Source organism: Dendrobates tinctorius, unplaced genomic scaffold (genome assembly GCF_039654945.1).
Source record: "Dendrobates tinctorius isolate UK_male_01 unplaced genomic scaffold, ASM3965494v1 ptg000503c, whole genome shotgun sequence".
In the NCBI taxonomy this organism is placed as follows: domain Eukaryota; kingdom Metazoa; phylum Chordata; class Amphibia; order Anura; family Dendrobatidae; genus Dendrobates; species Dendrobates tinctorius.
This window is the reverse complement of record NW_027362162.1, coordinates 327,017-342,567: the sequence shown is the minus strand read 5'-3', so window position 1 is coordinate 342,567 and position 15,551 is coordinate 327,017. Positions and strand designations below refer to the sequence as shown.

At 46.7% G+C, this 15,551-nt stretch overlaps 1 pseudogene; it reads right to left on the bottom strand.

The window, feature by feature from the left end:
• Positions 1-15,551, bottom strand: part of LOC141078106 (uncharacterized) — a 766,429-nt pseudogene that overhangs the window by 624,599 nt on the left and 126,279 nt on the right.

Below are 15,551 nucleotides of genomic sequence, written 5' to 3'. Positions count from 1 at the left end.
CCCATTCCCCAGACCTGAATCCGATTGAGCACATCTTGAGCACATCTGGAACATCATGTTTCACTCCATCCACCAAGGTCACAATGCACCACAGACTGTCCAGGAGTTGGCGGATGCTTTAGGCCAGGTCTGGGAGGAGATCCCTCAAGAGAACATCTGCCGCCTCATCAGGACCATGCCCAGGCATTGTAGGGAGGTCATACAGGTACATGGAGGCCACACACAATACTGAGAGGGACGTGGAGGCCACACACAATACTAAGCATCTTTTCCTTGTCTTGAGGCATTTCCACTGAAGTTGGATCAATCTGTAATTTGATTTTCCACTTTGATTTTGATTAGCATTCCAAATTCAGACCTCCATGGGATATTAATTTGGATTTACATTGATCATTTTTATGATTTATTGTTCTCAACGCATTCGACTATGTAATGAATAAAGATTTGCAACTGGAATATTTCATTCAGTGATGTCTAGGATGTGGTATTTTAGTGTTCCCTTTATTTTTTTGAACAGTGTATTTATTTCCATTTTCCCATTAGGGTTAGGGTTGGGGCTAAAGTTAGGGTTGGGATTAGGGGTGTGTTGGGGTCAGAGTTGGAGTCAGAATTGGGGGGGTTCCACGGTTTAGGCACATCAGGGGCCGTCCAAACGTGACATGGCGTCCGATCTCAATATCAGCCAATTTTGCGTTGAAAAAGTCAAAGGCGCTCCTTCCCTTCTGAGCTCTGCCGTGCGCCCAAACAGTGGTTTACATGCATATATGGTGTATCAGCGTACTCAGGACAAATTGCACAACAACTTTTGGGGTCCAATTTCTCCTGTTACCCTTGGTAAAAATAAAACAAATTGGATCAGAAGTAAATTTTTTGTGAAAAAAAAGTTAAATGTTCATTTTTTTTAATCATTCCAAAAATTCCCGTGAAGCACCTGAAGGGTTAATAAACTTCTTGAATGTGGCTTTGAGCACCTTCAGGGGTGCACTTTTTAGAATGATGTCACTTTTGGGTATTTTCTATCATATAGACCCCTCAAAGTGACTTCAAATGTGATGTGGTCTGTAAAAGAAAATAGTGTTGTAAAAATGAGAAATCGCTGGTCAACTTTTAACCCTTATAACTTCCTATAAAAAAAAAAATTTTGGTTCCAAAATTGTGCTGATGTAAAGTAAACATGTGGGAAATGTTATTTATTAGCTATTTTGTGTGACATATTTCACTGTTTTAAAGACATGAAAATGCAAACTTTGAAAATTGCGAAATTTTCAAAGTTTTCCCCAAACTTCCGTTTTTTTTTTTCCACAAATAAACGCAAGTTATATGAATGAATGTTACCACTAACATGAAGTACAATATGTCACGAGAAAACAAAGTCAGAATCACTGGGATCCATGGAAGCGTTCCAGAGTTATTACCTCATAAAGGGACAGTGGTCAGAATTGTAAAAATTGGCCCGGTCATGAACATGCAAACCACCTAGGAGGTTAAAGGGGTTAAAAGGATTTGGGGAGTTTCTGCTCAATTTCTGTTCAAAAAACACCACTGTGTGCATATACCATTGGGGTATGGCTATGCAGCAGCTTTGGCTGCAATGTTGGTTGCAAGCCCAAAGATCGCAATATGCTGCTACGACTTTGCAGAGTAATACAAGTGAATGTGATTGCATTGCAGTGAGAATACAAAGACACAAAAACAAATCCAACGGTCTGAATTTTTGTGATTTGCTTGTCAAGGTCACAGCACCTTGCGGTTTGCAATACAACCTCCATTACATTCACATTATGCGGGGATGTAGAAGTGGCACAAAGTGATCTTTAGCTACATGACCTGTGTCATGGCCAAAGCCACGGTGTGACCCACTCCGGCCTCGTTTTCCAAGCTGCAAAGTGACCGAATGACAATTATTAGATGTGGTCTTCATGTCATGCTCCCGGGTGAAAGTGGACAAAGACTATTGCCCATCACTCAAATATATCATGCAAAGTGTATCAGTCATTTTCCCCAGCTTATAAAAAAAAAAAAAACAACACACAACAACCACACACGAGCCATGGCATGATAAATCTCAAATTAACATTAAACTACAATAAGAAATAAGAAAACAAAAAACACTTTTTTTTTTCAAAGGCTCAGTTCACACTTTGCGCTATGGAGCAGTTTTCTAAGAAGTTATGAGAAGCCTAGGAGCATGTTCACATTGTCAGGAAGTAAACATGGATTCTGTGCCTAAAATCTTTACTAACACTGCTGAAATTCTTCCCAAAATGCAAATATTTTAAAACATGTTCCCCAGGAAAAAAAACAGGAGAAAAAAAAAAAAAAAAATAAATAAAATGAACTAACTCGCGGCAAGTTTTTAATTTCATAACCTTACTGTCAACAGCGCTGATACGGTGGCGCATGTCTGACAAATCAAGAGTTTCCATCTTGGTTTTTCCTGACCTTATGTGAACATAGCTTAAAAGAAAAGTATAACTGAAAGTTTTTACATTTCTATTTGTTTGTTTGTTTTGTTTTAATCCATTACTACTTGTGGGATAATATTTAAAAAAATGGCAATGAAACAAAGTCTGTATCAGGACTAAACGCCACACGTTCTCACCTGTTCTTATGAAGATAAAAGCGGTGTATGCTCCAAACACTGCAGTGTATGAAAACTGAAAAGCTACAAGAAAAATAAAATGGCCTCAATTGTGCAAATTAAGCAAAGAAAAAAACCAAAAAAAAAAAAAACAAGACAAAATGATAAAAATAAAATTCTATTCATAGTCTGAAAATGGAACATTACATACCAGCAGACAGAAATATGCTCAGGACGGTACCTTGCCGAAACCTCAGCTGTTCAATGACATGATGAAAATGAGCTGAAAAAAAATAAAATACAATAAAATTAGTAATTATATATCCAAGAATGAAGCAGAGCAAGTGTACTCTCCTAAACGCACCCAAGAAAGTGTTCACAGAAGTCCGTGCAAACACCTGTTAGGCCGCGTTCCCACGATGAGCTTTTGATATTGCAGATTTTCTGCGCTATTTCTGCACCCATTAAAGGGAACCTGTCACCTCATTTTTCCGCTATAAGCTGCGGCCACTTCCTTTTGGGGATTATCTACAACATTCTATAATGCTGTAGATAAGCCCCTGATCTAACCTGGAAGATAAGGAAAACAACTTTTATTATACTCACCCGGGGGCGGACCGGTCTGGTCCGATCCGATGGGTGTCGCAGGTCCGGCGCCTTCCATCTTCATGCAGTGAATGTCATCATCCTCCTTGTTTCGTGTCACGGCTCCTGCGCAGGCATACTGATCTGCCCTGTTGAGGGCAGAGCATATTCCTGCAGTGCGCAGGCGCTGAGCCTCTCTGACCTTTCCCGGTGCCTGCGCACTGCAGTACTTTGATCTGCCCTCAACAAGGCAGATCAGTACGCCTGCGCAGGAGCCAAGACACAAAGCAAGGAGGATGATGACATCATCTCTAGAAGATGGAAGGCGCCGGACCTGCGATACCCATCGGATCGGACTGGACCGCCCCCGGGTGAGTATAATAAAACTTGTTTTCCTTATCTTCCAGGTTAGATCAGGGGCTTATCTACAGCATTATAGAATGTTGTAGATAAGCCCCGAAAGGCAGTGGCCGCAGCTTATAGCGGAAAAACGAGGTGACAGATTCCCTTTAAGTAAAATAGATTACGCGCCTTCTTTTCAAAAAGAAGCATTGTATAAAAAAAATTTTAAAAAAACTCACCCAAAACTCATCGTGGGAACGTAGCCTAAGTTCTTGGTCAAGGTTTTAAAATGCATCATCATTCTCGGTGGAGGTTTTTATATTATGCAGACCTTAGATAATAATGGGATAATACTGGCTGCACACAGACTGTAAAAATAATTGCCTGAACTTACCCCGAGCCTAAATTCAGACAAATGTATGTTTGATTCGTTTGTGCAACAGACTGCACATAGACCAATACTAGTGTACGTGCTAGTGCACAGGTCCACATTGGGGGAGAAAACAAAAAAAATTATAAAACCTTGCAAATTATTTTATTATGGGATTTGTCTTCATTCCAGTAAAAAAAAAAAAAAAACATGCAAGTTGCTTCTAAACCCCGGATTTTGCCCAGTCTATTTGCATTAATATCAGAGTGCACGCATTTGGAGTACAGATGATGGCAGTGATGGGACAGCACTAGTGATGAGCGAACGTGCTTGGATAAGGTGATATCCCAGAATGCTCGGATGCTAACCAAGTGATATCGGTGTACTCGAAAAATATGTTCAGTCCCTGAGGCTGCTGCAGGAGATCGTTCTGATAAGCAGAACACTCAGGAGTCAGGCAATACTCATCACTGCCATCATCTGTACTCCAAAGGAATACGTTCTGATAGCAATGTAGCTGAAGGCAGGCAGAGAGACTGAGGAAAAGCCGCCATTTACAGGTGTTTTTTTTGTTTTGTTAAACAGCAATAAAAACAAATTCCTTAATGAAGATATTTGGAAAGTTTCATAACTTTCCATTCTGGACAAAATAAAAAAAATAAATAAAAAATAGCTTAGGTATTCTTTTTAAAGACTACATCAGTAGGATCAACCCCTCCTAAGGCCTGTTTCACACATCCGTTTTTTGACGTCCGCCAAAGTGTGAAAAAACGGATGTGTGAAACAGGCCTAAGCCATCTGTATGGACATGTAGGTCATATAAAGTTGTGTAAAATGATATCATGATGTCTGCGATCTGATGCCTTATTAAGAAAAGCATGGATTTCTCTAGAATATGTAAATGAGCTGTTAAGATCTATGGGCCGGACGTAGATCTCCCTGATCTAACTACAGAGCTTATGTTAAATGAAAGGCAGTGTTACCAGTGTGAGACATGTATATCAGGAGAGCAGACTGCCAGTCATTACATGTCTCACACTGGTAACGCTCCTTTCATGTAAAATAATGTGTGGAGGCAGATTCTCAGGGAGATCTACATCCAGCACATAGATCTTAACAGCTCATCTACATATTGAATAGAATGTTGAATTCTCTGGAATAAGACATCAGATCGCAGATATTGGGGTATCATTTTGTCCAACTTTTTATGACCTACATGCCCATATAGACGGCTTAGGAGGGTTTTTCCTACAGACAGATGCCATTTAACCCCTTTTGCCATCTGACGTACTATCCCGCCCATGGGACCTGGGCCCCTATGCTCATGGACGGGATAGTACGTCATAGCGATCAGCGGCGCTCACATGGTGAGCGCCGCTGATCGCGGCCAGGTGTCAGCTGATTATCACAGCTGACACCCGGCACTATGTCAGGGGCGGTCACGGACCGTCCTGACATGTTAATCCCTGGCACACTGCGATCAAACACGATCGCAGTGTACCGTGGGTTTAGGGAATCATCGGCAGGGAGGGGGCTCCCTCCGTGCTTCCTGAGACCCCCGTAGCAGAGCAATGTGCAGCGCTGTTGCGGGGGCCTCCTTCCCTGCAGGTCCCCGAATCCAAAATGGCGGTGGGGACCTTTGGGGGCCTGCAGGGAGGTGGCTTCCTCATGCCTGCAAAGCACCGGCATGAGGAAGCCTGCAGCACTACCTGTGACAGATCGCTGATCTGTCACAGCGATCTGTGATGTGACAGATCAGCGAAGTGTAAAAAGGAGATTTTTGTGTACTCACCTTAAAATCTCTTTCTCTTAGCCTCTAATTGGGGGACACAGAATCATGGGTGTTATGCTGCTGTCCGCTAGGAGGCGACACTATGCATAATCTGAAAAAGGTTAGCTATGGCTCCTCCTCTGCAGAATACACCCCTGGATGGCGTCCGCCTTCTCCAGTATTGTGCAAAAGCATTAGGAGGAACATAACAGAAGAAACATAACCATGCCTGTAAGAAGGCTACTATGTACAAGCTCAAAGAACAATATGAGAACCCAACCGTAACAGCCGCCAATTAAGGGCAACAGGGTGGGAACTGTGTCCCCCAATTAGGGGCTAAGAGAAAGAGGCTTTATGGTGAGTACACAAAAATCTCCTTTACTCTGTCGCCTCATTGGGGGACACAGAACCATGGGACGTCCCAAAGCAGTCCCTGGGTGGGAAGCAATGGACGAATATTGTGCTAGCAGGACCCTAAACTTGGGGCACTGCCGCCTGCAGAACCAGTCTACCCAGGCTCGCGTCCGCTGAGGACTGGGTATGAACACTGTAGTGTTTTGTAAATGTGTGTAGGTTAGTTCAAGTGGCCGCCTTGCACACTTGTTGTGCCGAAACCTGGTGCCGAATGGCCCAGGAGGCCCCTACTTCCCGAGTAGAGTGGGGCGTGATACCGGCCGGAAGAGAGGAACTGTTGAGTCGGTAAGCCTCATGTATGGTGGACTTGATCCACCTGGCAAGGGTAGCCTTGGAGGCCGGCAGGCCCTTGCGACCGCCTTCCGGAAGAATGAAGAGGGAATCAGACTTCCGGAAGGGGGCAGTCCTGGACATATAAATCCGCAATGCTCTGATGAGGTCAAGCGTATGCAGAGCCTTCTGCACTCTATGAGCCGGAACCGGACAAAGGGATGGCAGTGAGATTTCCTCATTGAGGTGAAAGGTGGACACAACCTTCGGAAGGAAGGATGGTACAGTACGGAGGACCACCTTGTCCTGGTGAAAAGCTAGGAAAGGCCGTCTGCAGGAAAGTGCTGACAATTCCGACACCCTGCGTAGCGAGGTGATTGCCACTAGGAAAACCACTTTCTGTGACAGAATACAGAGTGGAACTTCTTTAAGGGGTTCGAAGGGTGGTGCCTGCAATGCTGTCAGGACCAGGTTGAGGTCCCACGTTTCCAGTGGACGCCTGCAGGGAGGAACCAATCGGGAAACTCCCTGGAGAAAAGTTCTTACTTGCGGTTTGGTAGCAATGCGCCTTTGAAAAAGGACTGAAAGCGCTGACACCTGACCCTTAAGCGAGCCTAGGGATAGCTTGGCATCTAGGCCCGACTGAAGGAAACCTAGTACCTTCGGGAGAATAAGGGAGTGGGACCTGTCCATGAGATTCGCACCAGGAAAAGAAAGTTCTCCAGGTACAATAATAAATCTTGGCAGAAGCTGGCTTCCTTGCCCTAATCATGGTCGCAATGACATCCGGTGTGAACCCTGCCTGGGTTAGAATCCGGGTTTCAAGGGCCATGCCGTCAAATTGAGAGCCCCTAAATTCTGATGGTAGAACGGACCTTGTGACAGAAGGTCGTGACGATCGGGGAGACGCCAGGGGGCGTCTGCTGTAAGATGAACGATGTCGGCGTACAATGTACGTCTGGGCCAGTCCGGCGCGATCAGGATGGTTGGAACTCCCTCTTGTTTGATCTTCCTCACTACTCTGGAGATCAGGAGGAGAGTGGAAAGATGTACAGGAGCTGGAAATGGGTCCAGTCCTGAACCAGGGCATCCGCTCCGAGCGACCGCGGGTCGTGTGTCCTGGCCATGAAATTGGAGACCTTGGCATTGAGATGGGATGCCATTAGGTCCACATCCGGGGTTCCCCAGCGTTGACAGATCTGGTAAAAAATTTCGGGGTGGAGAGACCACTCCCCCGAGTCGATTCCTTGCCTGCTGAGGAATTCTGCTTCCCAGTTTTCCACCCCTGGAATGTGGACCGCCGAGAGTACCGACCTGGTGTCTTCCGCCCAGTGGAGAATATGTGTTACTTCTCTCATCGCCTGGACACTACAGGTCCCGCCTTGGTGATTCACATATGCCACCGCCGTGGCATTGTCCGACTGTTTCCGTATGTGAGAGGCCGCCAGCAGGTGATGAAAGGTTCTCAGTGCCAGGAAGATGGCCCGAATTTCCAGGATATTGATGGGCAAGGTCGCTTCCATTGGTGACCACTTGCCTTGTGCCCTGTGATGTAGGTGCACCGCACCCCAACCTGTCAGGCTTGCATCGGTGGTCAGGACCTTCCACTGACCTGAAAGAAAGGGTTTTCCTCTTGTAAGCGAAGTTGGCTTGAGCCACCAATGTACGGACCTCCTGGTTGACGATGTCAACCGGAACTCCCTGTCGAGGGAGAAGGGGTTCTTGTCCCAAGACCTGAGGATGGCTAGTTGAAGAGGACTGAGGTGAAACTGGGCAAATGGCACTGCCTCCATTGCTGCTGCCATCCTGCCGAGGACTCTCATGGCAAACCGGAGAGATCGGGGAGGTTTGCGGAGGAGTGTGCGCACTCCTAGACGGAGGGCCAGTGTCTTGTCCTTGGGAAGGACCACAAGACCCCTGGAGGTGTCGAATAGCATTCCCAGGAAGGTTAAAGTCTGACTCGGGGTAGTCGATGATTCTTGTAAATTGACTAACCATCCCAGACGACTTAGTGTGTCGATTGTGATTGAGACACTGACCTCGCAGTCCTTGAAGGTGGAACACTTGATGAGAAGGTCGTCTAGATACGGAACGACTAGAATGCCTCTGGAGTGTAGAAAATCCATGGTGGCTGCCATGACCTTGGTAAACGTTCTTGAAGCTGTGGTGAGTCCGAACGGGAGAGCGACAAACTGGTAGTGGTCTTGGTTGACCGCGAACCTGAGAAACCTTTGATGGGCGGGAGCAAATGTTATGTGGAGATATGCGTCTTGTATGTCTATGGAGGCAAGGTATTCTCCCTACTCCATGGATGCTATGATGGACCGGAGGGAATCTGCTGTGAGCTCATTTTCGGGTTTGCCTCTGGCTTCTGGTGAGGGTTATGGAGCTGGCTGTGACAGAGGAGTAGTGAGTTCTCTATCAGGACTCCCTCTGTTGGTGAAGGGAGGTAATGAAGCTGATCTAAATGGCAGAGACTGGCCACCTGAGGAAGAGGACTGCGATTGGACATCAGGAGTTTCTGATTGGATTTAAGGCAGCCGACTCCCTAGTTTCTTGCTGGCGATTTTTCCTGACTGTGGCTTCTGGTTTCCAGTTTGGTTCCTGCCTTCCTAAAGCTAAGTTTTCTCTGCTATTGTTCATATGAGATTTTGTCTGGTTTACTTAGTTTTTGTGTTCAGCCAGCCCTGGCTGGGACTGGGCTGAATCCCCATTTTGTCTCTGATCAGTTGATCTCTTTTGCTCTGTCTTCAGAATATACCTGAGTGCTGATATAGTGATTTGAAGTCTAGCGACTTCAGGGCCTTTTTCTATCAGACGTGTTGGACATTTTTTTTGGCAGGGTTTTTTGCGTGATTGCAGACAGCAGCTTTTCTTTCCTGTCCTTTCTAGTTAGTGAGGGCCCCATGGTTTGCTCAGCCTATCTTTCTATCTGTGTCTGTGTTTTCATCTTGTTTCACAGACAATACATGTTGGGGGCTGTCTATTGCTTTGGGGTAGTTTAGATTTCCCCTTTCTTCCTTTATGCTTATTTAGTTCTCCGGCCGTGACGAGGCGTCTAGGACCTCCGTAGGCAAGCTCCATGGCTACTGCTAGTTGCCAACCTCTCTGGTTTTCTGGGCTTAGCTTGCTTTTTGTTTTTTTCCTCCTCGGTGACCCATTCATAACAGAATCACCAGCCATACCGCAGATTCTAGGGTACTCAAAAGCAGGAGAGAATTGTAAATAAAAAAAAAAAAAGTGTCAGAATTTTTTTTTTGTATGTATATTTTCTTTTTTTTCCTGGGGCCGTAGGAGGATTCTTTTTTTTTTTCTTTTTCTCCTTGATGGAGATTAAGCAATTGTCTGATCATGTGGAGCAGCTCGCTGCTGAAGTGCGGGGAATTTCCGCCTTTCTCACTCATTCACATGCTGTTGAACCAAGGATCCCTGCTCCTGATGTGTTTTCTGGGGATCGGTCTAAATTTTTGAATTTTAAGAATTGTAAATTATTTCTTGCCTTGAAGCCTAACTCATCGGGGAGCTCTGCGCAGCAGGTTAAATTACCATCCCCTTGCTGCGCGGCGATCCCCAGGATTGGGCGTTTTCTTTGACACCTGAAGATCCTGTTTTGACTAATGTGGATGCATTTTTTCAAGCCTTGGAGTTGTTATATAATGCACCTAATGCTATTGATCAAGCTGAGAGAGCCCTATTGGCATTGAACCAGGGTCAGGATCCTGCAGAGTTATACTGTCAGAAATTCTGAAGGTGGGCGGTCCTTACTACATGGAATGCATTGGCAGCTCTCTTTCGGAAGGGTTTGTCTGAGACTTTAAAAGATACTATGGTGGGATTTCCTGTTTCCTCTGGTCTTGACGATTCTATGTCATTAGTAGAGTTGAGCGACTTTTGATTTTTTAGGGTCGCGTTTCGTTTCGTGAAACCCGACTTTTCTAAAAGTCGGGTCGAGCAAGATCGTCCGATTATAGGGAAAAGTCGGGGTCGTCCCGAAACACGAAACCCAATGTAAGTCAATGGGGAATAAAAGTCGGCAGTGAGAGGAGGACAGGAAACACACCTACAGTGCCCATTTGAATGCCAAAAGCATCAATTCTTCTTACTTAAGCTTGTCAACCTTAATTAACTTCATAATACAAGTTACGCACTGAAAAATGGGGGTTATTTGGCTAAAGTTGTGGGGGGGAGGGCTGGCTGCAGGTTTTCATGTGCCCTGGGCGAAAGAGCGCCCCTTTAACACATACCACAACTCATCATGCTCCGATACGGCAGAGAAATAGCAGTATAGTACAATGAAAAATACCTCACTTTTTACATCTCATGATGAGGCCCATCTATTTCTCCATACAGAATCATTGGTCCCATATAATGTTTGAAACAGTATATGATGAGCTCCACATAATGCTACAGTATATGTTGGTCCCCATGGATGAAGCTCCACTGTCTTATGGGCCCAAATAATGCTCCAAACATAATGGGCCCCATTTCTAATGCTCTAGTGTATAATGGGCCCTGTAAATGCTGCTCCAGTGTCTGATGTACACCTTTGGAATGTTCCAGTGTATGGTGGGCCCCATCTATCATTCTCCAGAGTATAGTGCTCCCCAAAAATTGCTGTCCCAACATTGAAAACAATCAAATAAGTCTCCTCGCTAGGGAATCCCTGTACTTCTCTGGATTCCTTGTCGTCCCCATCTTCCATCTCACTGCACAGTATTTCAACTTTGCAAGTGCTGTGATCCTGGGCAAGCAGGGGGGGCCCACTCGTTGGCGACGGCACTGGCACAGGGCCCATGATAGTACGGTGGTGTGTCTGATGGCGGGTGGGCCGAACCTGCACTTTCATCTGCAGCTTCCTCTTTGTCACCGTGTAAGATGGAACTGTATATGGGAAGGGTAACCTGAGTTTCATCAGGGTCAGATTCAGGTCATGTAGCATGCGAGGGGAATGTAGTGGTCTGGGTCAATGTACCAGCAGATTCATCGAGCAGTGGCTGGGCATCAGTGCACTTGTGTCGCCCCCAGGAGTACGGTCGCCACAGTGGCATTACCTTCTTCCTAGGGAGTGTGATGTCATGCTTGGGAGCAACGAAGGATCTCTCTAGCAGGTTAACTGATTGGGCGGCATTATTCCCACGAGTCATGACCCTCCAAACAGCGTTCATGAAGGCAAAGTGTTTGTTTTACGTGGGCAGTATGGTTGTAAAGCTGAACCTTAAAGGAATGTCCAGAAGGGCACCACCAGGAGTGGAGCCTACGGTTAAATTCGACTCCACCTGGGAAACCTCAACCATGCCAGCTACAGAACAGATGCACACATTGCAAGCTTAATTCTGTTAACAAACGAGACTCCGTCATGCCCCGCGGTCCGAGTCCGGCTTACTAGAGGGACACGTGAGGCTCTGGCACATGAGATTGGCCAATAACTGGTGTGTCATGCCCTTACATGTCCGTGGCTGCATGTGCGCTACACTGAAAAGGCCAGCGTTTGTCGCTTACGGGTGCAGAAAACCCGCTGAACAACGTTAGTGATGGGGATCACTGATTACAATTATTACCCGCGAACGATGATTTCCCAGTAAGTGCAGGTCAACCGCAGTTCCGGAATTAGGCCTAACCGTCATTCCTGAAAAAATTAAAAACTTACGTGTGCAAACCACAGGTGCTGTAGCTTGCTTAACAGCTCGCCAGCCGTTCTCACGCCCAGTATGGATTACACGTGATTGCACAAAGGTGAGAAAGGGTACCGTATCCCCAGATAACATGTATGGATAGCGTACACATTCAAAATATATGTCTATACATCAGGAGGCAGGCTCAGACGGTGTTAGGCCCAGTATGGATTGCACGTGATTGCACAAAGGTTAGAAAGGGTACCGTATCCCCGGATAACATGTATGGATAGCGTACACATTCAAAATATATGTCTCAGGAGGCAGGCTCAGACGGTGTCAGGCCCAGTATGGATTGCACGTGATTGCACAAAGGTTAGAAAGGGTACCGTATCCCCGGATAACATGTATGGATAGCGTACACATTCAAAATATATGTCTCAGGAGGCAGGCTCAGACGGTGTTAGGCCCAGTATGGATTGCACGTGATTGCACAAAGGTTAGAAAGGGTACCGTATCCCCAGATAACATGTATGGATAGCGTACACATTCAAAATATATGTCTATACATCAGGAGGCAGGCTCAGACGGTGTCAGGCCCAGTATGGATTGCACGTGATTGCACAAAGGTTAGAAAGGGTACCATATCCCCGGATAACATGTATGGATAGCGTACACATTCAAAATATATGTCTCAGGAGGCAGGCTCAGACGGTGTCAGGCCCAGTATGGATTGCACGTGATTGCACAAAGGTTAGAAAGGGTACCGTATCCCTGGATAACATGTATGGATAGCGTACACATTCAAAATATATGTCTCAGGAGGCAGGCTCAGACGGTGTTAGGCCCAGTATGGATTGCACGTGATTGCACAAAGGTTAGAAAGGGTACCGAATCCCCGGATAACATGTATGGATAGCGTACACATTCAAAATATATGTCTCAGGAGGCAGGCTCAGACAGTGTCAGGCCCAGTATGGATTGCACGTGATTGCACAAAGGTTAGAAAGGGTACCGTATCCCCGGATAACATGTATGGATAGCGTACACATTCAAAATATATGTCTATACATCAGGAGGCAGGCTCAGACGGTGTCAGGCCCAGTATGGATTGCACGTGATTGCACAAAGGTTAGAAAGGGTACCGTATCCCCGGATAACATGTATGGATAGCGTACACATTCAAAATATATGTCTCAGGAGGCAGGCTCAGACGGTGTCAGGCCCAGTATGGATTGCACGTGATTGCACAAAGGTTAGAAAGGGTAACGTATCCCCGGATAACATGTATGGATAGCGTACACATTCAAAATATATGTCTCAGGAGGCAGGCTCAGACGGTGTTAGGCCCAGTATGGATTGCACATGATTGCACAAAGGTTAGAAAGGGTACCATTTCCCCGGATAACATGTATGGATAGCGTACACATTCAAAATATATGTCTCAGGAGGCAGGCTCAGACGGTGTTAGGCCCAGTATGGATTGCACGTGATTGCACAAAGGTTAGAAAGGGTACCGTATCCCCAGATAACATGTATGGATAGCGTACACATTCAAAATATATGTCTCAGGAGGCAGGCTCAGACGGTGTCAGGCACAGTATGGATTTGACGGCCCAGATTACACAGCGGAGGAGCAGGGAGAGGTAAAGATTGCAACTGCTGGGGTCCTGCCCAAGCAAGGGGGGCCCACTCGTGGGCGTCGGTACTGGCACTGGGCCCCTCATAGTACAGCGGTGTGTCTGACGGCGGGTGTGCACCACCACCGTCAGAGACACTTGATTGCACTATGAGGGACCCTGTGCCAGTGCCCGCGCCCAAGAGTCGGCCTACCCACCTGTCCAGGGCAACGGCACTCGCACGGTGTCGTGCGCTAGGTGGTGACCCCGGCCATGGGGGGGGAGGCAGCACAGTTAGGGAGTTTTAGAAAGTGGCATATGTTGATGTTGGACATTCAGCTGATGCAAAAGGCGAAATAGGTGAAGTCCCAGGAAGAGGTGGACCAAAGCAAGCCATTTTTCTGTCACCCTATGTGTCATCAGGGGAAGGTGGGACAAAATCCTTGGAAACCCATGCATGGTTCATTTTAATGAAGGTTAGATCATCCACATTTTGGGTTGACAGACGGGTCCTTTTTTCTGTCAGGATTGATCCAGCTGCACTGAAGACTCTTTCCGATAGCACACTTGCAGCTGGGCAAGCGAGCTCCTGTAAGGCATATTGGGCCAATTCAGGCCAGGTGTCCAGTTTAGCGGCCCAATAGTCAAAGGGGAATGACCTGTGTGGGAGAACATCGATATGGGAGGAAAAGTAGTTTGTAACCATAGTTGACAACTGCTGTCTCCTGTCACTTTCCATCGATGCTGTATTACCAGTTGTGTGAGCGGTACTTGAAAAATCAGTCCACAACATTGTCATGAAACCCCTGTCTCCAACGCCACTTCTGCTGTGTGCACCATGAACACCTCTGCCAAGCTGCCCCCGGCCCGTACGGCTCGTGTGAGAACCATCACTGCTGCTGTGTGCTGGGAATGCCTCAAGCAACCGATTTACCAGAGTTGCTTGTTTATTAGCCAATATTAGGTCAAGGTTCTCCTGTGGCATGATGTTTTGTAATTTGCCTTTATAGCGTGGATCCAGGATGCTGGCCAACCAGTAGTCGTCATCGTTCATCATTTTGGCAATGCGGGGGTCCCTTTTTAGGATCCGCAAGGCATAATCTGACATGTGGGCCAATGTTCCCGGTGTCAATGATGCACTGCGAGTGCTGGTTGGAGGAGCACTTTCTGGCAAATCCACATCCCTCCAGTCACGCACAAACCCTGTACCAGACCTTGCCACGCCAACATTTTCACTTGCCCCACGAGATGCATCCTCCTCCCCTAAGTAATCATCCCCATCATCATCCTCCTCCTCCTCTTCTTCCTCCAACTCGTCCAGGAGAGGTCCCTGAGGAGACAATGGCTGAATGTCATCAAGGATTCCCTCCACCTCTTCCTCCTCGTCAACATTGGCTGCAGACGCCTGCTCCTTAAGGTGCGTCAAAGTTTGCATGAGCAGACGCATAAGTGGGATGCTCATGCTTAGGATGGCGTCATCTGCGCTTACCAGCCGTGTGCATTCCTCAAAACACTGAAGGACTTTACAGAGGTCTTTCAGCTTCGACCACTCACACCTGTCAACTCCATGTCTGCTCTCAAAGTGCCTGGCCGTGTATCCTCCCACAAATGCATTATGGCCTGCCTCTGCTCGCACAGCCGCTCCACCATGTGCAGGGTGGAGTTCCACCTTGTTGCAATGTCGATAATGAGGCGGTGGTTGGGAAGGTGGAGCAATCGCTGCAGCTTCTGCATACAAACGGAGTGTACAGGCGACCGGCGGATGTGCGCGCACAGTCTTCGCACCTTCTGGAGCAGGGCTGTTAACTCCGGATAATTTTTGAGGAAGCACTGCACCACCAGGTTCAAGGTGTGAGCCAAGCAAGGTACAGTGGGGAAAAAAAGGATTTAGTCAGTCAGCAATAGTGCAAGTTCCACCACTTAAAAAGATGAGAGGCGTCTGTAATTTACATCATAGGTAGACCTCAACTATGGGAGACAAACTGAG